This window comes from Hemitrygon akajei, chromosome 16 (genome assembly GCF_048418815.1).
Source record: "Hemitrygon akajei chromosome 16, sHemAka1.3, whole genome shotgun sequence".
NCBI lineage: Eukaryota > Metazoa > Chordata > Chondrichthyes > Myliobatiformes > Dasyatidae > Hemitrygon > Hemitrygon akajei.
Window position 1 is genome coordinate 92,352,980 of NC_133139.1, and position 21,790 is coordinate 92,374,769.

The 21,790-nt window shown below is 43.8% G+C and overlaps 1 long non-coding RNA gene across 1 annotated transcript; it reads right to left on the reverse strand.

Moving 5' to 3' along the window:
• Window positions 1-1,826: 1,826 nt before the first annotated feature.
• LOC140740421 (uncharacterized) lies at window positions 1,827-21,502 on the reverse strand. The gene is made up of 4 exons (XR_012101850.1): window positions 21,368-21,502; window positions 11,763-11,870; window positions 9,918-10,009; window positions 1,827-3,458 (listed from the first exon to the last, which is right to left on the reverse strand). It is a non-coding gene; the product is annotated as an uncharacterized lncRNA (long non-coding RNA).
• Between the last annotated feature and the right edge of the window lie 288 nt (window positions 21,503-21,790).

The following is a 21,790-nucleotide window of genomic DNA, read 5'->3' on the forward strand; positions in this document are numbered from 1 at the left end:
GTGGTTGCCTGCAAGAAGATTGATCTCAAGGATGTGTATGGTATACATTCAAATTCAGTTTATTGTCATTTAAAAACCACAAATGCAGTGCAGTTAAAAAATGAGACATCGATAATAAATGTAGTTTGAACTTTGGACACATCATTCCTTATTAAGGGGTCAACTGTGGAAACTTCTGGCAAAATGGGTCCACTTCTGGCAAGACGGTGGCACGACTGGTCACAGCGGCTTCTACGGGTCAATGAAAGGTGCTACCATTCTACTTAAATGTATGTCTAATGACAGCAAGATCCTGCTATACGTTAAGAACTCAAAGTAATGCTGGTCCACCCCATCAGTAAGTTGCTCACTGGTGGAGTTAATGAGGAACTACGCAGCATGCTGCTGCCTGAGTCGATGGAAGCTTACAGTCAAATATCATGTGGCCATCATGGTTGCTTCCATTGAGATCACAAGACACTTTGGACATTGTTAATCTGATATGCTGCAGGTTCAATTCACTGATTTATTGGATGTGAGCAGAAGCGGAGCAGGGGCCTTGGTCATGGCGAGAATTAGACATGAGACCTCATACAGCCAACCAGAGTGAGAGGATAAAGTCATTGGCTCTTCACCAGTGGTGGTGTAATGCGACATTGCTGCCCTCCCAGGGTTTCACTCTGCAGAAGACAAGTGCTGTAGTGGCCAACTCCAGATTCTTTTTTTGGCTGCACTCAATGGACTTGTGCCTCAAACTGCGGAGTAGCTTGCTTTTCAGCTGCCACGGGAAGGGGCATCCGAGACGGTGCACTCTACTGGGGGCAGCATAGCGCAGTCGTGCCGACTTAAAATTTCAAAAGGACTGATATGTACATACGTATCAATCAGGTTGTGTTTTTACTAATATTCTACAGTATATGTGCTTGTATATGCAAATACTGGGCCTCAAAGCACAGTGTCGCCTAGCTGGAGTTAGGCATTGGGGTGAAGACTGGGCCTCAAAGCCACGGTATCACTGAGCCAGAGTTGAGCACTGGGCGAGGACAGGGCCTCAAAGCCATGGTATCGACTAGCCAGAGTTGGGCACTGGGCGAGGACAGGGCCTCAAAGCCATGGTATTGCCTAGCCAGAGTTGGGCATTGGGGCGAGGACTGGGACTCAAAGCCATGGTATTGCCTAGCCAGAGTTGGGCACTGGGCGAGGACTGGGCCTCAAAGCCATGGTATCGCCTAGCCAGAGTTGGGCACTGGGCGAGGACTGGGCCTCAAAGCCATGGTATTGCCTAGCCAGAGTTGGGCATTGGGGCGAGGACTGGGACTCAAAGCCATGGTATTGCCTAGCCAGAGTTGGGCACTGGGCGAGGACTGGGCCTCAAAGCCATGGTATCGCCTAGCCAGAGTTGGGCACTGGGCGAGGACTGGGCCTCAAAGCCATGGTATTGCCTAGCCAGAGTTGGGCATTGGGGCGAGGACTGGGACTCAAAGCCATGGTATTGCCTAGCCAGAGTTGGGCACTGGGCGAGGACTGGGCCTCAAAGCCATGGTATCGCCTAGCCAGAGTTGGGCACTGGGCGAGGACAGGGCCTCAAAGCCACGGTATTGCCTAGCCAGAGTTGGGCACTGGGCGAGGACAGGGCCTCAAAAGCCACGGTATCACCGAGCCAGAGTTGAGCACTGGGCGAGGACAGGGCCTCAAAGCCATGGTATCGCCTAGCCAGAGTTGGGCACTGGGCGAGGACAGGGCCTCAAAGCCATGGTATCGCCTAGCCAGAGTTGGGCACTGGGCGAGGACAGGGCCTCAAAGCCATGGTATCGCCTAGCCAGAGTTGGGCACTGGGCGAGGACAGGGCCTCAAAGCCATGGTATCGCCTAGCCAGAGTTGGGCACTGGGCGAGGACAGGGCCTCAAAGCCATAGTATCGACTAGCCAGAGTTGGGCATTGGGGCGAGGACTGGGCCTCAAAGCCATGGTATTGCCTAGCCAGAGTTGGGCACTGGGCGAGGACAGGGCCTCAAAGCCATGGTATCGCCTAGCCAGAGTTGGGCACTGGGCGAGGACAGGGCCTCAAAGCCATGGTATCGCCTAGCCAGAGTTGGGCACTGGGCGAGGACAGGGCCTCAAAGCCATGGTATTGCCTAGCCAGAGTTGGGCACTGGGCGAGGACAGGGCCTCAAAGCCATGGTATCGCCTAGCCAGAGTTGGGCATTGGGGCGAGGACTGGGCCTCAAAGCCATGGTATCGACTAGCCAGAGTTGGGCATTGGGGCGAGGACTGGGCCTCAAAGCCATGGTATTGCCTAGCCAGAGTTGGGCATTGGGCGAGGACAGGGCCTCAAAGCCATGGTATCGCCTAGCCAGAGTTGGGCATTGGGGCGAGGACTGGGCCTCAAAGCCATGGTATTGCCTAGCCAGAGTTGGGCACTGGGCGAGGACAGGGCCTCAAAGCTGCAGTGTTGCCTCGCTGGCGTCGGGATGGATGTTGGACGTGGTTGACAGATGATATCAGTGGCTGGGGTGTCTGGACTATATACGTGCATATTCTACATCGCATTTTGCTGATGTTCTATATGGGTTTGTTGTATGTTGAAGGACTGGGCATCAAGCAGCAGTATCACAGGGCGGGAGGGGGACCTCTTATTACGTGGTTGTGATCTTGTATATGCTTACTATGCGTGACTGTTGGTAATGTGCCTTTCCACCTTGATCCCGTAGAAACGCTGTCTCATTTTTCTATAAGGGTGAGGTTCATATTCCTCAGCATCAACATCTCAGAGGATTCTTCCTGAGTTCCACATTGATGCAATCATGAAGAAGCCATTATACTGTGTAAGGAGTTTGAGAAGACCTGGTATATCTCCAAAGACTCTTACAAATTTGTACAGATGTACAGTGGAGAGCATCCTGACTGGTGACAGCACACCCTGGTGTAGAGGTACAAATTTACCGAATAACAGGAGGCTATAGAAGACTGCAGACTCAGCCGACTCCAACACAGGCATAACCCTTCCTACCAGTGAGGCCATCTTCAGGAGTTGATACCACATGAAGGTGGTGTCCATCACTAAGGACCCTCACTATTAGGGACCTGCTTTTTCCTCATTAGCATCATTGGTGAGGAGTTATAGAAGACTGAAGACCCACACTTAGTAATCCAGGACCAGATTCTTCCCCTCTGCCATCAGATATCTGGATGTTCCATCAATACTTTGTCATTATTCTTTTCGGCACTATTTATTCGCTTTAGTCAATTTATGTGTTAACATTGTACTGCTGCTGCAAAACAACACATTTCATGTCATCTAAGTCGGTGACAATAAATTTGATTCTACTTCTGTTTTTTGATCAGTCCATGCCTGCTCCCCGGGGAGCAGTACCATCAATCTCATTCCTTATCTCTGAACAGGATGGTGGAAGAACTCAGCAAACCATGCAGCGTCTGTGAAGTCTAGACAACATCTTGGGTCAAGCCCCAGCATTAGGACTGAAAAGGAAGAGGAAACATTGTGTAAATAATATTAAAAGGACATTACTGAGTTCATTGCCATTGGCTTAACTTGTTTCAAGTGAGAGTACCTAGAATTACGATGATTTTGAGTTCACTGTCCACAAACTCTAAACTTAAGAGAAAATTTTAAACCTTATTTAATGTAAGTATTTTCAAGTACCCTCACTTTTGGGAGATTATACTGTATCAAACTATATTTGATCAAGCTAACTAATTAACTGGTACTTGAAGCATAGTTCTCAAGGAAAACTGTTTCATTCGGCTGTATCCATGATAATTAAACTTGATTTTCTAAGGACGCTGAGATCCTTCAATGTGTGGAGTAGGATGTTGGAGATCTTTTACCAGTCTGTTGTAGCGAGTGCAGTCTTCTTTGCTGCTTTATGTCGGGGGTAGCAGCATCAGTGCTGGTGATGCAAAAAGACTAAATAAACTCATCACAAAGGCTGGATCCGTCCTTGGCTACAACCCAGACTCTTTGAGTTAGTGGTGGAGAGGAGGTCACTAAACAAACTGCTTTCTGTTATGCACAATCAGACACATCCACTCCATGACCTACTGAATAAGCAGCAGAGCACCCTTTCGAACAGACTCATTCAGCTCCACTGTCACAAGGATCGTTACAGAGAATCTTTCCTACCAAATGCAATAAGCATATACAGATGTACAGTGGAGAGCATCCTGACTGGTGACAGCACACCCTGGTGTAGAGGTACAAATTTACCCAATAACAGGAGGCTATAGAAGACAGTTCAACTCTGTGCGACAGGAGGACACACATCATTGTATGATAGTCTCTGCTTTATTATTTTGTACATTATTATTGCACAGAATTGCAGATTATCACACATTGGCACATTATTTTTGTGTATATTATTATTCTGTACTTTATTATTAGTTAAGTCTGCACACTGCTAAGTGTGTTTTTAAATGTTGCTACTGTAACAAAATAATTTCCCACAGGATCAATAAAGTAATTATTATTATTATTATTATTTGATGTCATTTTGATTTCCTTGTTTAGTCTCCACAATGAGTACCCACTATTTGAGAAGTGGGAACCCCTCCCTAGCAAGCAGGAGATACTTCCAGCTAATGAAGAAGTTCAAGCACTTGGTCTTTTGATGGTGGAGAAGTGTCAACCCCGTAGACCATCGCAAACATCCAGCATAGACTGTGAGCTCCTTCCATTGAGAATGGAATTCCTGGTACATTTCAGTTATAAGGTTGGCTCTCCCTTCTATTCTTGAGATACCATGTCCTTCACATTATTTTGAACAGGGTCAGTACATGCATGCTTTTGGACTTATTCTACAATTATCGGAGCTGTAGGCACTTCCTTGAAGTAAAAGATCTCTTTTGGGAATGGCTGTAGAGCTGTTACAGCTGAGGGATATCTGGATAGTCCATCATCATTCAAATGGTTGTTAGCCATCCTGTGCTTTATAGAGTATTGATGTACAGATAGCAACAGAGCCTAACCTTGAATTCAACTAGCAGCCAGGGATGGAATACAAAGATTGACATCAAGGGGTGGTGATCTGTCAGTTAAATAAATCATCAACCAAAGAGGAATTGATGGAATTTCTTAGCTCCAAAGACAATTGTGTATGCTTCCTGATCAATCTGGGCACCATGGCTTTTTGCCTTGCCTAATGTCCTTGATCTGAAAGCAATTGGATGCTTTTCAAACAACAACATACCATAAGGTGATACATCACAGGCTAACTGTATGGGCAGTGATGGGTTGAGTGTTTCAGACTGTGACAAAGCTGTTTTGGCCATTTTAAAAGCCTTTTCACACCGATCTGTCCATTTATATGAAAGCTCATGAAATAGTTTCAGCACACTAGCTAGGTTAGGAACTAACTGACGTATTCTGTGGTGATGGAGCCTCCATGCTTGCCTTCATCTTTGGTGGTGCCTTGTGAAGCCCCAAGTCATTGATCATATGGCCCAAATATTCAATTGAAGGTCAAAAGAACTCACACGTCTTTCCAGACCCTTAGCCCATATTCCTTAAGTCTTTGGAGTATCACATCCACGTATTGTAGGTGCTCATGTTCATTTTTCCCAGTAATGAAGTAGTAAGTTATTCAAATAGCATTGTACCCCTGTCAACCTGCTCAGGACCTGGTCTACTGCTCACTGAAAAAGTGCAGGAGCTGAGTTGATGCCAAATGAAAGCTTCGATACCTGAGCATTCCTACGTGAGTCACTATGATTAACAGTTCCTGAGACACTGTCTCCACAGGCATCAGCAAGTACGCTGTCACAAGTCAGTTTTGCTAAGTGTCTGTCTCCCACCAATCCAGTTTTTAAAAAAAAAAAGTCATCAATGAGCAGAAGAGGTTATTGTTCAGCTGTAAGGTTAATGGTTACCTTGAAGCCTCTGCAAAGCCTTAAAGACCTATCTGTTTTTAGGACAGGAACCATTGGAGTTGCCCTTTCCTTTTCACACTGGTTCCAATACCTTACTCTGGATCCATCTTTCCAATTCAGCCTCTATCTTTGGTTTTAGGGCATATGGAATTGGTCTTGACTTCAGGTACATGGGTGTTGTTCGTGCTTAACAGTGATTCCTTTCATACTGCACAGTTCTCCAATGAATACTTCTGAGTGTTTCTTCAATAGCTCTTGTAGACTAGTGCTCCCACCAATCAAGTACACTGCATGCTATTTGAGTTTGAGCTGTTCCAATCACGAGCAGCCCAGACGTGTTGGATAACTACCTTTAACAATGTACAGTAGAAGTTTCTATCTCAGTTCTTTAATCTCCACTGAAACATGTACTGCTCCCCTCACTGGAGCAACTCACCAGTATGAAACTTTAAAGTCAACCTTGCCCCTTCTGGGGTGAGATGCTGCAATTTCTCCTTCTGAGACCAGTGATACTGCAGGACCTGCGTCTACCGAGATCCTTACTGAGGCTCCATCCAACAAGAGTCACTCACTAACTGTCTTTTTGTCCTGGAATGGATAAAATACTCAAAACTTCTTCGACCACAGAGTGGGAGTCACTCAGTCCATCCTCAGTATGTTCCATCTGGTTCATGTGTTTCTTTTCATTTTTAAAAAGTCATTTTTCTTTATTACTGTGCTATTGGTTGATAGCATCATTCTACTTTTATAGAATTTGTATCAGAATCAGGTTTATTATCACTGGCATGTCGCATGAAATTTGTTAACTTAGCAGCAGCAGTTTAATGCAATACATAATGTAGAAGAGGAAAAAATGAAATAAAGTAATAATAAATAAATAACAGTATACTTATATTGAATAGATTAAAAACATGAAAAAAACAGAAATACTGTATATTAAAAAAAAGTGAGGTAGTGTCCAAGTGTTCAATGTCCATTTAGGAATCGGATGGCAGAAGGGAAGAATCTGTTCCTGAATCACTGAGTGTGTGCCTTCAGACTTCTGTACCTCCTATCTAATGACAACAGTGAGAAAAGGGCATGCCCTGGGTGCTGGAGGTCCTTAACAATGGACGCTGCCTTTCTGAGACACTGCTCTCTGAAGATGTCTTGGGTACTTTGTACCTAGTACCCAAGATGGAGCTGATCAGCATGTCCCTTTTTGTCATAAGTTGGGTGTTGATTCAGGACCCAACTGCAGGACACAGACACTGTAGTCCCGGAAACAGGATGAGACGGAACCCAAGGACGGGACGGGATGCAGTCTAGGCAGGGGAAGCAGGACCAGGAACTGGGAACAAGGAGCCTGGGGTGGACTCCGAGCCTGAGACTGGACAAGGACCCAGAACCTGGGTCTTGCCTCGGGCTCGGACCCCCAAACCCAGGCAAGGATGTGACGAGGCTTGGCTAGAGGCCTCAGGCTTGGGTCGAGGCTTGAGGCTGGAGGCTGCAGGCTTGGAGCTTGGGGAACTTGGAGGTTGGAGCTAGGGGCAGACTAGGAACTGTACATCAACATGGAGCCAGGACTTATCCTCTGACAAGCTGGGACTCATCTTTAACAGGATACTGACATGAGACAGGACAGAACACAAACAGAGCCAGGGCTTACCCACCGACAAGCCAGGGCTCATCTTTAACAAGGCACTGACATGAGGCAGGACAGTACACAGACATAGAGCCAGGACTTATCCACCAACAAGCCAGGACTCATCTTTAACAGGACACTGATATGAGAGAGGGCAGAACACAAACATAGAGCCAAGACTTATCCACCAACAAGCCAGGACTCATCTATCACTCCACACCAAGGTGGGGCAGGACCATCCATCGGGTAACAGCAGAACAGCCTGACCTACCCAACAGAGACAAAGAGAAGACAGATTCCCCCCACAGGGCAACAGCAGAACAGCCAGACTTACCCCACAGGGTCAAGGACAGGAAGAGACAAACACCAAGGAATGACAGACAGTTCCACCTCTGCATCAGGGTAGCTCCGAGTAGCCATTACAGCCAGCAGCCTTGGCTGGCTGTGGAAGCAATCAGATTCCTACCTAGCTCAGAGTGGCTGATGGCCACCCAGCTGGCCCAGGAAACAGCTGAATCCATACTGCAATGACTGCTCTGACTACTACCAGCAAGGCTCCCAGAAGCCATGGTTCTCCAACACAGCCCCAAGGATGGCAAGAGTCTGTTCTAGCTTTACCACCAGCCATAAGTATCTCACCAAGACCCCCCACCCACACTCAATGCCAGGGCCATTTATATTCCCAGTGCCAATATGAGCCTCAAGTGTTTCTAGTTAAATCCAACCACAGCAAGGGACCGCCGGAAAACCCAGAGTCCGGAGTCCGCGGACCGGACCACGGACTTCGGCCTGAACCACCACACTTTTACCTTTATACCAGCATTCTTTTGCTGAATGCCCAGCTTTGCCACAACAGTAATACTGATTGCCAATAGGTGTTTTATTCTTAATGTCAGTAGAAATGTTATAAACTTGTGAAGATGTGCTTAATAGCTGTGTTTCTTTAGCTGTCATCTCTATTGATGTAATAATCTCAATTGCTTTCTGTAATATTAGTCTGTCCTCTGTAAGCAAACATTTCCGAATTGTCTCACTACACAGACCGCATACTTGTATCATGTAAAGTGCCATTCAGCCACTGTCTAAAATCAGAGTGACAATTGTGTCACGGTCCTGATCGGTTATTCCCTGGTTCCCTTTAAATTTCCTTTGTGTCATGATTGGGACCGTTGACTCCTTGTTTTCTTTTAATTCATTGTTTCCCCATGATTCTTGGGCTCTGTAATTAAAGGCACTTGATTCTCAGCTGAACCAGCAGTATATAAGTGTCTGGCTTACCGCTACTTGGGGCTAGATCATCACCGGATGTCACCAAAGCAAGTCAAGTCTCCTCTCCAAAGTGAGTGCCAGTAAGTTGCCTCTCCTCGCCGGAGTGATCCCGTCAAGTTACAGCGCCTGAGCAAGCCTGCTTTGTTACCTCGGCAGAGCAGGTCCATCAAGTTAACCTGCCAGAGTGAGTCAAGGGCCGTTGTCTGTAGTTCTGGGGCTAAGTTGAGAGCTCACTGCTACTTGGAGATACTCTGTGCCAAGATAAAGAACTGTCTATCATTGTGTGGTTTTATCTCTTCGTGTCCTCATCTCTGCTGGGTAGGTCTGGCCATTTACCACTACCCTGAGTGGGGAACTGTCTCTTCTGTATTCTGTGTCCTGTGTCCAAGGAAGAGACTGTTCCGATGTTCTGAGTTCCAAGTCCAAGTCCCGAGTTCCCAGCCCAAGCCCAAGCCCAGGTCCGGGTCCTGAGTCCCAGTCCTGGTCCATGACCCCAGTCCAAGTCCAAGCCCAGGCCCTGAGTTCCAGACTAAGTCCTGGGCCTGAGTCTGAATCCAGCTATGCTTATTCCCGCTTCTGCTTTGTTTACTCCTTGATTTCCCTCTGAACAATCCTTGCTTCCTGACTTTCCTTGTAATTATTAATAAACTGTATTTTGTTAAAGTTACAAAACGTGTTTGTGTTCTGCTTTTGGGTCCACCTGTGCCCCGCACTTGTGGCAAATTGCTTCAGTACCACCACAAACTCTGAATTAGACTTGCCTTCCTCTTGACTCCTTTCATGAAATCTAAACCTCTCAGCAACAATCGAGGGTTTGTGATCCTTTAAGACTTATGTTCTCATAAGGTTTATTGCCAGGCTCAGCAGGTTGCACTAGACTGCCTAATAAATTCATCGTTTTTGCACCATTTCACAGTCAGAAAAGTTGGATCATGAATATCATCTGAAATTTGATTTGTTAGTGCAAAATATTCAAATCTTTCAGTATATGAATTTCATTGTTCTGTCATTTTTTCATACGGCCCATATTTCCAAACTTTGCCATCATTTTCAAATACAATCACATCCCAGGAATGTTAACCTCTCATCCGCCTTTCTCTCTCCTTCTCCTTTTTGCTTTACTTAACCGTCTTTTTCTCTCCCCTCCAATGATCACTCACCCCACTTCCTGTGGCCGTTTTCTTATGGCGTGTGGCATCTTCTCTCTGTTCACCCGCATTACCCAGTGGCGCACCCCAGCGTTGCACACGGACTTTTTTGTCAAACGGAGAAAAACAATACATATCATGTGAACACTTGACCAAACATGCTGCTGTTTATTTGACTTGTAAGTTATCTACCCAGAATGTCCTCTCATTCATTACATAAAACACAGGGAAACTGGACTGCAAAACTGTAAGAGTTAAAATCTACATAAATATATAACTGTTCTATTTTGACATCATTTACATGGCAGAACTATGGTTCAGCACAGCCAAGATGGGCCAAAAGGCCTGTTTCTGTGCTGCAGTGTTCTATGGTTCTATGTGATGTTTTTCAGTTACGTTCATCAGACTAGGAGAATACAATGATTAATTAGGACAATGTGGACTCCATTGTTTCTCTTGATTAAAGCATAGGCTGACAAGAAACTTGTTGTTCATTTGTTTATGACAAGAGTCTGGGCAAGGACTATTGGTTAGAAGTTTAACGTAGTCAAAAATAACTCTTTGCTCCGGGAAGGTCATGCTGCGATGCTAGAAAACTGAGACTGAGCATAGCAGTAAGCCCCTTGGGCCCTGGAAAGTGAATATCTATCTCAGCACGTCCTACAAGTGTGGTGAGACTGCAGGCTCAATTTCAGCCATTTCTGTCACCGAGTCATCTGCTATTATTGGTCCGTCGTTGTCACATGCATTCCATGAAAATTTTGTTCTGCACAACATTCACAGACCAAGCCATACGTAATTACTCTGAAGTGGTTAAAACAGAACACAGATATTTTGTATGAAGCCATGTGTACCCTTGCAAAGCATGTCATAAGCGTAAGAGATTCTGCAGATGCAGCAAAGAATGTGTCGCTTTGTAAAAAAAATAAGAACTGTGTGCAGTTGGAATATCATCCCTTGGCTCAGTTCCATCACACAATCCATTTGCTCATTATATCTCTCAATTCCTTGTCGAGACACTGTAATTACTATCCCACAATCACTAAGCTTAGTAACAAGTCTACCACCACTCCATTATTTAGCTGAAAATATTCATTTTGATTTTGAATTCTTGTACTTGGTGTTTCCAGACGGTTATAAATAATGCTCTTGCTATTTTGTACAGAGGCTGGTGTGAAACAGACTGGCTCTTAAACAGAAACTAAAATTATTCCAATACTAACTCACACAGTTGTTGCTGTGTGTCTCAGGACTTTGTGAATGGCTGACTTTTTTTTTCATTCTGATGCTAACATTTTATAATCCTTGGGCTACACATTGTGCCAAGCTTGGAGATCACTTGCATATGTTGCAAGATTGTAAGAGGGCATACAGCTCCTCAAGTGTGCATTACTGTGAGGCTTATTTCTAATGTCAGCTTTCTAGCAGAGCTGATTTACCCTTCCAGGAGACATTGCCTTCACTGTGTAAGTCTTATCCTAGTTTTCCCTCCCAAAGTGCAACACCTCACACTCAGCTGCATTAAATTCCTTCTCCCTTTTTTTCTGCCCAGTTTTCCTAGCTAGTCCAGATCACTTTGCAAGCTTTGATAGCTTTCCTCACTGTCTGCTATGCCCCCAAAGATGGAATTGGTGATTCTGATTGGTTTCAACATAGGAATTTCTCTCCAAAATCCACTCTATCTTCCACCTCATTCTGAGTCTTTTAAGGTGGTCCTGAAGGCCTCCCTCTGACCTTTCAACCAGCAGGCTCCCAAACCAGCATAGGCAACTTCACTAACCTTCTCTCTGAACTTATTCCACAACCTATAGACTCACTTTCAAGGACGCTCCAACTCACAGTCACAGTAAAACTTACTTATTTTTATTTGCACGTCTTGTCTTCTTTTGTACATCGGTTGTACGTTAGTCTTTGAGTGTAATTTTTCATTGGTTCCATTGTAGTTCTTTGTTTTCCTGTGAATGCCTACAAGAAGATAAATCTCAAGGTATATGTAGCTTAATAATAAATTTACTTTAAACATTTGCACTTTGAACAATGTAAGCCAACCAGAAAGAATATAGTATTTTGCTTTCAATGAAAACTCATACCTAGTTCTTGCTCAAGAAATATGACAGAGTTCCATGTTTTAATTTCTTACCTACATGACTTATCACCAACATTGGCACAGGACTACAGAAGTTGGTACTGTCAGTGACCTGGATTTAACCTTGAGCTGTGCTGCCGTCTGTATAGAGTTTGCACGATCTCTCTGTGATCATGTCAGCTCCCCAGTTCTCTCTCAAGGAAAATAATGGATTTGGAGCAGGGTGAAAGCAACTTGTATTCCATTTTGATACCCTGTTGTCACCAAAGGCATCAATGGCCATTGGGAAAGAGCGGGTACATGATTTACAAAATTGTGAAGGGATGTAGGTAGATTGAATGGTCACAGTCCTTGGAGCAAGGGAGCCAAATTCTAGAGGGTATATGTTTAAGGTGAGAAGAACGAAGAGAAAATTTTTCCACACAGAGTGTGTTGCTGAGCATTTATGGAACAAGCTGCCAGAGGAAGTGGAAGAGGCAGGTACAATTAGAACATTTAAAAGACAGTTTGACAGGTCGATCTATTGTAAACGTGGACCAACGTGGACAGAAGCACTACTCTTGTTATCAGTACTATTTTTATTTGTAGTTCAACTTCTTTTTGCACATTTCTCTTTGCTGTTTGTCAGTCTTTGTCTATGTATAGTTTATCATAAAATTCTATTGTTTTTTTTCTCTGAAAATGCCTGCAAGAAAGTAACTCCCAAGGGGCTCAATGGTAATGATGATGAGACACCCCATACCCCAAAACATACCACAATAACTTGTTGCATTTAACCATCACTCCCCAATCTGTCTCTTGTATCACCAGTAAAAAAATAATTCAAATACTGTACAACTATTTTTATTTTATTAATTAACAGGCAGGGCTGTGATTTATTGACATTGTTAATTGTCTCTTTAATTGAATTGCTGACAGGGCTATTTCAGAGGGAGAGTAAAGGTTAAAAGCATTGCTGGTGATCTGGAATCACGCACAGGCTGGGCTGAGTGAAGGTGGTAAACATCCTTCCCCTAGGAGCACATGTAGACCAGATGGAATTGTACAACTGACCCATCTTCCCTGAGAAATATCGTGCTTATGAATGAGGAAATTATCCAAGGACAACAGAACTGCCTTTTCTATTCCTCAGCTCATTCCCTTGTCCAAAATGTTTTCAAATCAGAATTGCAACTTTCAAAATGTTGGCCAAAATATGTTCTGCTTTCAAAAAGCCCTTATTTCTCTAGTTCTCCCTCTTCCCTCTTTATTATCAATAGGAAAGTCCATATAAAAGGTTAAAATAAAGGAACAACCTATTCCTTTTGCCAAGCCTGTGCTGAAGGTCAGCCAAACACTGTCATGATAATCCATCTCTACTGTCATTTTGTTCTTCTCAGCATGTTTAATATCCTGACTTCATACCTTTCTGTTGTAGAATCATTTTTCCACATGTACCACTAAGTGACACTGTAGTGTTTGATCCTTTTGATAACAAATCCAAACTGATTTAATATCCTTGTTTCTCAGGAATTATTCAGTGATTGGTCCTTCACTTTTCACAAGTACTTTTCATCAATGAGTTTTTAATTTTTGCTTCTTTCCCCTCCTTGGGTCCTGCAAACTGCAGTCTTGCTGGCTAAGTTACCATGTTGAACTCACAAGAAATAAAGTGCACTCATTGGAACTATAAGACGATGATATTGGAACATAATTAGGCCATTCAGCCCATCAAGTCTGTTCTGCCAAACAAAGCTAATATTTTTATCTCAGAATCAGAATCCAATTTAATGTCACTTAAGATGACTTGAAATGTGTTGCTTTGCAGCAGTAGTATAATGCAGAGACATCAAATTACTAGTAACTCGCTAGAGAAGTAAATAGATAGGTGGGTAGATAGGTAGGAATAATGAGGTGGTGTTCATTGGAATCTGATGACAGAGAGGAAGAAGCTATTTCTGAATTGATGAGTGTAGGTCTTCAGGCTGCTGTACCTCCTCCCCAGTGACAGTGATGAGAAGAGGGCATGCCTTGGATAGTGAGATTCATTGATGATGAATACCATCTACTTGAGGTATTGTTTCTTGGAGATGTCCTTAATGGAGGGCAAGTTTGTGCCCATGATGGAGCTGACCCATTCTGTTACCTTCTCCCCATAACTCTTAACCCCTTTGCCAATCAAGAACCCTTCAATCTCTGCCTTAAGTAACAATTTGGTCTCCACTGATATTGGTTTATTATTGTCACATGTAGCAAGATCACAGTTAAAAGCTTGTCTTGTATACTGTTCATAGAGATTAAATAATTACATGATGTATTGAGTTAGAACCAGGTAAAACAATAACAGAATACAGACTAAAGTTACTGAAAAGTGCATTGCAGGTAAACAATAAAGTGCAAGATCATAACAAAGTCAATTGTGAGGTCAAGAGCCCATTTTATTGTATAAGAGATCCATTCAGAAGTCTGTTTAATAGGATGGTGATACATGCTATCAAGCTTTTGTATCTTCTGTCTGATGAGAGAGGGGAGTAGAGTATTGGTTGTCATTGATTATGCTGGATGCTTTATCAAAGCAGCAGAAATCAGGGATTCCACAGATTCAATGCTCTCAGTCCCCTCTTTCTTCTGAGACTGTGCCCTAGGAGCGATGATAGGTGTAGTGCTGCTGCAGTGATTTAGACTAATCTGCAGACCCCAATTCAAGGAGTGAATTAAACCTCTTATTTAATTTCTTGTTTTCCTTCCATGTTGACATGGGAGAGGTGAGGATCCACAGGGTATCCTGGAGGAAACAGAGCTCACCATTGCCAAGGGATCTGGAGCGACCAGGGGAAACCTATGCAAACTCGGGGAAAATGTTCAAACTCTACAGAGGCAGCACCAAAGGTCAGGGTTGAACCTTCATGAGAAGTGAAGGCTTGACGTGCCTGCAAATCCCAGACATGTTAACCAATAGTCCTGAGAATGTCAAGGACTCAGTTCAGAAATAAAATCCAGACTAATATCCATGCCAGATTTCAGACAGTGGCAATGGTGGCACAGTGACAAAGCTAGTGATGCTGTTGTCCCCCAACTCCAGTAACCTGTGCTCAATCCTGGAGTGTAACAGCTGACTGACAACTCCAGTAACCCACGTTCAGTCCTGGAGTGAAACTGCTGCCTCTCAACTCTTGTAATCCACGTTCAATCCTGGAGTAAGGGGAACTATGAGGCCATCAGGCAGGAACTTGGAAGCATCAATTGGAAACAGATGTTCTCAGCGAAAGGTACGGAAGAAATGTGGCAAATTTTCAGGGGATATTTGCATGGAGTTCTGCATAGGTATGTTCCAATGAGAGGGAAAGGATGGTACGGTACAAGATCCGTGGCGCACAAAGGCTATTGTAAATCTAGTCAAAAAGAAAAGAAGAGCTTACAAAAGGTTCAAAAAACTAGGTAATGATATGAATCTAGAAGATTATGGGGCTTGCAGGAAGGAGTTTAAGAATGAAATTAGGAGAGCCAGAAGGGGCCATGAGAAGGCCTTGGCGTACAGGATTAAGGAAAACCCCAAGGCATTCTACAAGTACGAGAAAGGATAAGACGTGAGAAAATAGGACCAATCGAGTGTGATAATAGAAGAGTTTGTATGGGACCAGAGGAAATAGCAGGGGTACTTAATGAATACTTTGCTTCGGTATTCACTAGGGAAAAGGATCTTGGCGATTGTCGGGATGATTTGTAGTGGACTGAAAAGCTTGAAAATGTAGATATTAAGAAAGAGGATGTGCTGGAGCTTTTGGAAAGTATCAAGTTGGATAAGTCACTGGGACAGGACAGGATGTACCCCAGGCTACTGTGGGAAGTGAGGGAGGAGATTGCTGAGCCTCTGGCAATGATCTTTGCATCATCAATGAGGACAGGAGAGGTTCCAGAGGATCAGAGGGTTGCAGATGTTATTCCCTTATTCAAAAAAGGGAATAGAGATATCCCAGAAAATTATAGGCCAATGAGTATTACTTCAGTGGTTAGTAAATTGATGGAGGAGATCCTGAGAGGCAGGATTTTTGAACATTTGGAGAGGCATAATATGATTAGGAATAGTCATATTATGAAAGTCAGCATGGCTTTGTGAAAGGCGGGTCGTGCCTTACAAGCCTGATGGATAGAGCCGTAGATGTAGTGTATATGGATTTTAGCAAGGCATTTGATAAGGTACTCCATGCAAGATTTATTGAGAAAGTAAGGAGGCATGGGATTCAAGCGGACATTGCTTTGTGGATCCAGAATTGCTTGCCCACAGAAGGCAAAGAGTGGTTGTAGGTGGGTCATATTCTGCATGGAGGTTGGGTACCAGTGGGGTGCCTCAGGATTCTGTTCTGGGACCCTTATTCTTCGTGATTTTTATAAATGACCTGGATGAGGAAGTGGAGGATTGGGTTAGTAAATTTGCTGATGACACAAAGGTTGGGTGTGTTGTGGATAGTGTGGAAGGCTGTCAGAGGTTACAATGGGACATTGATAGGATGCAAAACTGGGCTGAGAAGTGGCAGATGGAGTTCAACACAGATAAGCCTGAGGTGGTTCATTTTGGTAGGTCAAATATGATGGCAGAATATAGTATTAATGGTAAGACTCTTGGCAGTGTGAAGGATCAGAGGGATCTTGGGGACCAAGTACATAGGACACTCAAAGCTGCTATGCAGGTTGACTGTCTGGTTAAGAAGGCATACGATGCAATGGCCTTCATCAATAATGAGATTGAGTTTAAGAGCCGAGAGGTAATGTTCCAGATATGTATGACCCTGGTCAGACCCCACTTGGAGTACTGTGCTCAGTTCTGGTCACCTCACTATAAGAACGATGTGGAAACTATAGAAAGGGTGCAGAGGAGATGTACAAGAATGTTGCCTGGATCAAGGAGCATACCTTATGAGAATAGGTTGAGTGAACTCAGCCTTTTCTCCTTGGAGTGACGGAGGATGAGAGGTGACTTGATAGAGGCGTACAAGATAATGAGAGGCATTGATCGTGTGGATAGTCAGAGGCTTTTCCCAAGGCTGAATTGGCTAGCACGAGAGGGCATAGTTTTCAGGTGCTTGGAAGTAGGTACAGAGGAGATGTCAGGGATAAGTTTTTTTATGCAGAGAGTGGTGAGTGTGTGGAATGGGCTGCCACCAGCGGTGATGAAGGTGGAAACGATAGGGTCTTTTAAGAAACTCCTGGATGGCTACATGGAGCTTAGAAAAATAGAGGGCTATGGGTAAAGCCTAGGTAGTTCTAAGGTAGGGATATGTTCGGCACAGTTTTGTGGGCTGAAGGGCCTGTATTGTGCTGTATGTTTTCTATGTTTCTATGCTGCCTGACAACTCCAGTAACCTGTGCTCAATCCTGGAGTGAAACTGCTGCCTGACAACTCCAGTAACCCACGTTCAGTCCTGGAGAGTAACTGCTGCCTGACAACTCCAGTAACCCACGTTCAGTCCTGGAGTGTAACTGCTGCCTGACAACTCCAGTAAAGTGCGTTCAATCCTGCCCACAGGTGCTGTCTGTGTAGAACTTGCACATTTTCCCTCTGACCATGTGGTTTTCTCCAGTTGCTCTGGTTTCCTCCTCTTGCCACAAATGTGCCATTTTTTTTGTTAATTGTGCACTGTAATTATTAGGCGCATGTAAAACTCTGAGGGGAATGTGTGGAGAATTAAATAGGATTAGTGTAAATGGCTGCTAAATGGTTAGTCCAGACTTGCTGGGCCAAAGGGTGTGACTCACTATGTTTGTATAACACTCAGAATTTCATCACATTTTTCAGGCTGTTGAAAGAAACCAGGTTTATTAAAACTATTATCACCTTAAGCAAAGAGGAGGGAGAATTAAGCACTCCTCTTTCAGAATTTGAAAGAGAAATATAAGTTGTCTTTTCAGTTGTCGGAAAATTCTCTCCGACACCTGTATTGACATTCCTCACTCTACCAATCAAATTTTCACTGCCCTACCATTGCTGACTTTGTTGAAATAGTTTCTTCCCTTTTACTGTTAATTTGCTTGTATGATCACAATAAATTTCCTATTCTACCATTGCTAATTTTACTCTCTTTTTTTGCAGATTTCCTTTCTGTTTGTGCATCACAACATCCAGGATCACCCGGTGACTACTCACTTTAATTGCACTTCCCATTCCCACACTGACATGTCTGTCCACACCCTCATCTACTGCCACGATGAAGCCCAGTGCAGGTTGAGGGATCAACACTTCACCTTCGTTCTGGGTAGTTTCCAACCTGGCAGCAGGAACAGTGACTTACTTCACTTCCAGTAACAGACAACACGTTTTTCCAGAAGTGTTGCTTCCTCAGAATTATTTTTGTTTATGATAGACCACTTGAAGCTGAGCACAAAGATAATTTCAAACTACTGTACTTGTACCACATAGGAGATTCGAGAAACAAGACGTTAACTTTTATTGAATATAATGCTCTTAATTACATAACGGTGCTAACACCATTATGTAATCGTTCAACTGAGCTAAAAATGTTTTCAAGTTAAGTCAAGTCACCTTTATTGCCATTTCAACCATAACTGCTGGTACAGTACACAGTAAAAACAAAACAACGTTCCTTCAGGACCATGGTGCTACATGAAACAACACATAACTACACTAGACTACATGAAACTACACTAGACTTCAGACCTACACGGGACTACATAAAGTGCTCAAAACAGTGCAGGGCAGTACAATAATTAATAAACAAGACAATAGGCACAGTAAAGGGCAAATTACAGTATAATATTAAATGATGTAAATGTAAACAATGTTTGAGCAGGAATTGAGAAAGAAATGAGCAAAAATTGCAAAGGAAGTGGTGTGTGTGTGTGTGTGTGTGTGTGTGTGTGTGTGTGTGTGTGTGTGTGTGTGTGTGTGTGTGTGTGTGTGTGTGTGTGTGTGTGTGTGTGTGTGTGTGTGTGTGTGTGTGTGTGTGTGTGTGTGTGTGTGTGTGTGTGTGTGTGTGTGTTTTGATGTCAGACTAGACTCTGAGAATTGAGGAGTCTAATGGCTTGGGGGAAGAAACTGTTACACAGTCTGGTCGTGAGAGCCTGAATGCTTCAGTACTTTTTGCCAGATGGCAGGAGGGAGAAGAGTTTGTATGAGGGGTAAATGGGGTCCTTCACAATGCTGTTAGCTTTGCGGGTGCAGCGTGTGGTGTAAATGTCAGTAATGTCGGGAAGAGAGACCCCAATGATCCCTTCAACTGACCTCACTATCCGCTGCATGGTCTTATGATCTGAGACAGTGCAATTTCTGAAAAAGGCAGTAATGCAGCTGCTCAGGATACTCTCGATTCATCCTCTGTAGAATGTGGTGAGGATGGGGGTGGGAAATGGACTTTTCTCAGCCTTTGCAGAAAGTAGAGACGCTGCTGGGCTTTCTTAGCTATGGAGCTGGTGTTGAGGGACCAGGTGAAATTCTCCACCAGGTGAATACCAAGAAATTTGGTACTCTTAGCGGTCTCTACAGAGGAGCCGTCGATGTTCTGTGGAGAGTGGTCACTACATGCTCTCCTGAAGTCAACAACCATCTCTTTTGTTTTGTTTTGTGGGTGATTTTCATTTGTACTCAGTGTCTGAGGCTTCTCACTTAATTGTCCAACAATAATCTGTCAATGTTAATGGATTCCAGTTGCCCTGATACCGTTTCTCCATGACCACAATGTCCTGGTGAAACCTTTCACCGTGCTCATCACTGACAGTGCCAAGTGTTGCAGGGAGGAAGTTTAAATAGGAATGCAGAAAATGAATCTTTAGTGACATGCTGCTCTTCATGGTTTTGTGTGCTTGAACCACGTTGTCAACCAGCTGCACCTAGTTTGGTGCTCTGTAGTTGCCAAGAACATTTTCAACAGCATCCTTGAATGTCTTCCATGAAGGTTGTCTGTCATTGGTAACCTGCTGATTTGTGGACCAACAAAAATGTCTTCCTTACTTTTGGCATCAGTTATTCCAGGAAGCATCTGTTTCAAATATTCAAAACTTTTACAGAAATTTTTGTGCTAGGTGACAGCAATCTTGAACCCAGTAATTCTGTTTTTTCCTTTGATGAACCCAAGTCTCTGATCAGGTCATTTAACTCAGTTTGAGTTATCAGCTGAGGCTGACTTGACATAAAAGGTTCAATATCTGCATTAGTATCAGTGTCATTTTCATTTTGTCTGCCTCCTCTAGGGAAGACATTTGCCCTCCCTAAGCATAGCCAGGCATACCTGACAAGATAGAAAAATTTTCAGCTTACATTGTGGGCAGCATTTTAGTTGACTTCAATTATAAATTGAAATTAAAAATAAAGGTGTTTTTCAAAAACATGGTGCGTGACAGGGAAATGTCATGGTGATTTTCATGATCAACACTCCAAAGTCCATAAGATACACCCAAAAGTATTCCAGAAGTAAAATCTTTGTTGTCCAGTGTAATCACTTTCCTCTGGGAGAGTGATTATTCCCCTTTGCTTTCTATCATTCTGGTGGTACTCTCAGCCTTTCTCCTCTACTCCTCCATCCTCCCAGGCTGCCCATAGTATCTCACTTCCTTCCCTTTTTCTATGGTCTACTTGCCCCTTATTATTGATTCCTTCTTCATCCTTTTACCTCTTCCACCTTTGACCTCCCAACTTCTCACATCATTCTCTTTCATTCCCACCTACCTTCCTCTCACCTGATTTCACCTATCACCTGTACTTGTACTTTCCTGCCCCCACAACCTTCTTATTCTGGCCTCTGTCCCCTTCCTTTTCAGTCCTGGTCAAGGGTCTCAGCCAGAACCCTTTACTCTTTATTCCCCCCATAAATGTTGCCTGACCTGCTGTATTTTGCATTTTGTTCATGTTGCTCAGGACTTTCAGCATCTGCAGAATCTTCAGTGTCTCACCTCTACAGCTGCAGTTTCCCCTTCCTTACCGTTGTTCTGTTATTACAGATTTCCCTGCCCTACACACGTTACATTTACTGCCTTCCACTTGCTCACCCATCTCTGGTGAATGAAAGTTATCTGTAATAAATAGCACAAAAATTGGGACAACTTGGCAAACAAGAGGTTATTTTCTTGAACAAAAGGCATGAAAATTCACAGCTTAATCACAGGGAAGAAAATATAATTAATGTGCCGGAGGTTAGAACACTTAATTTGAGCTGAGAAATTTCAGAACATTTTTAGTATGATGTTGATTTCTGTCTTTGTGCTATGCCTGCAGGATTTTTTAAAAAAAGAATGTTCATTTGATGAGGGCAATGCAGACTGGTGATTATAGACCACTACCTGAGATACAAAAGCCAGAAAGCTCATACACTCAGGCGCCATAACAGCTTCTATTCAACTGACAGAAGACTACTGAATGTTTTCCAAGATTCTTGACCTCACAACCTACCTTATATTGACCGTTCACCCTGCATTGTTCTTCTTCTGCAGCTGTTATGCTTTCCTCTGCAACAGGAGAAATTCTGCCGATGCTGGAAATCCAAAGCAACCCACACGAAACACTGGAGGAACTCAGCAGATCAGGCAGCATCTGTGGAAATGAATAAACAGTCGACATTTCAGGTCGAGACCAGTCATCGGGACTGGAAAGGAAGGGAGAAGATGCTCAAATAAAAAGGTGGGTGGGACGTGGTGGGAAGGGACAGAACATTAAAATCTGATAGGTGAAGCCAGGGAGGGGTAGGAAAGATAAATGGCTGGAGAGGAAGGAATCAGATAGCAGAGGAGAGTGAATCACAGGAGAAAAGGAAGGTGGGGTGCAAGGGGTGTCCAGATAGGCAGGTGAAAAGTGGTAAGAATCAGAGTAGGGAAT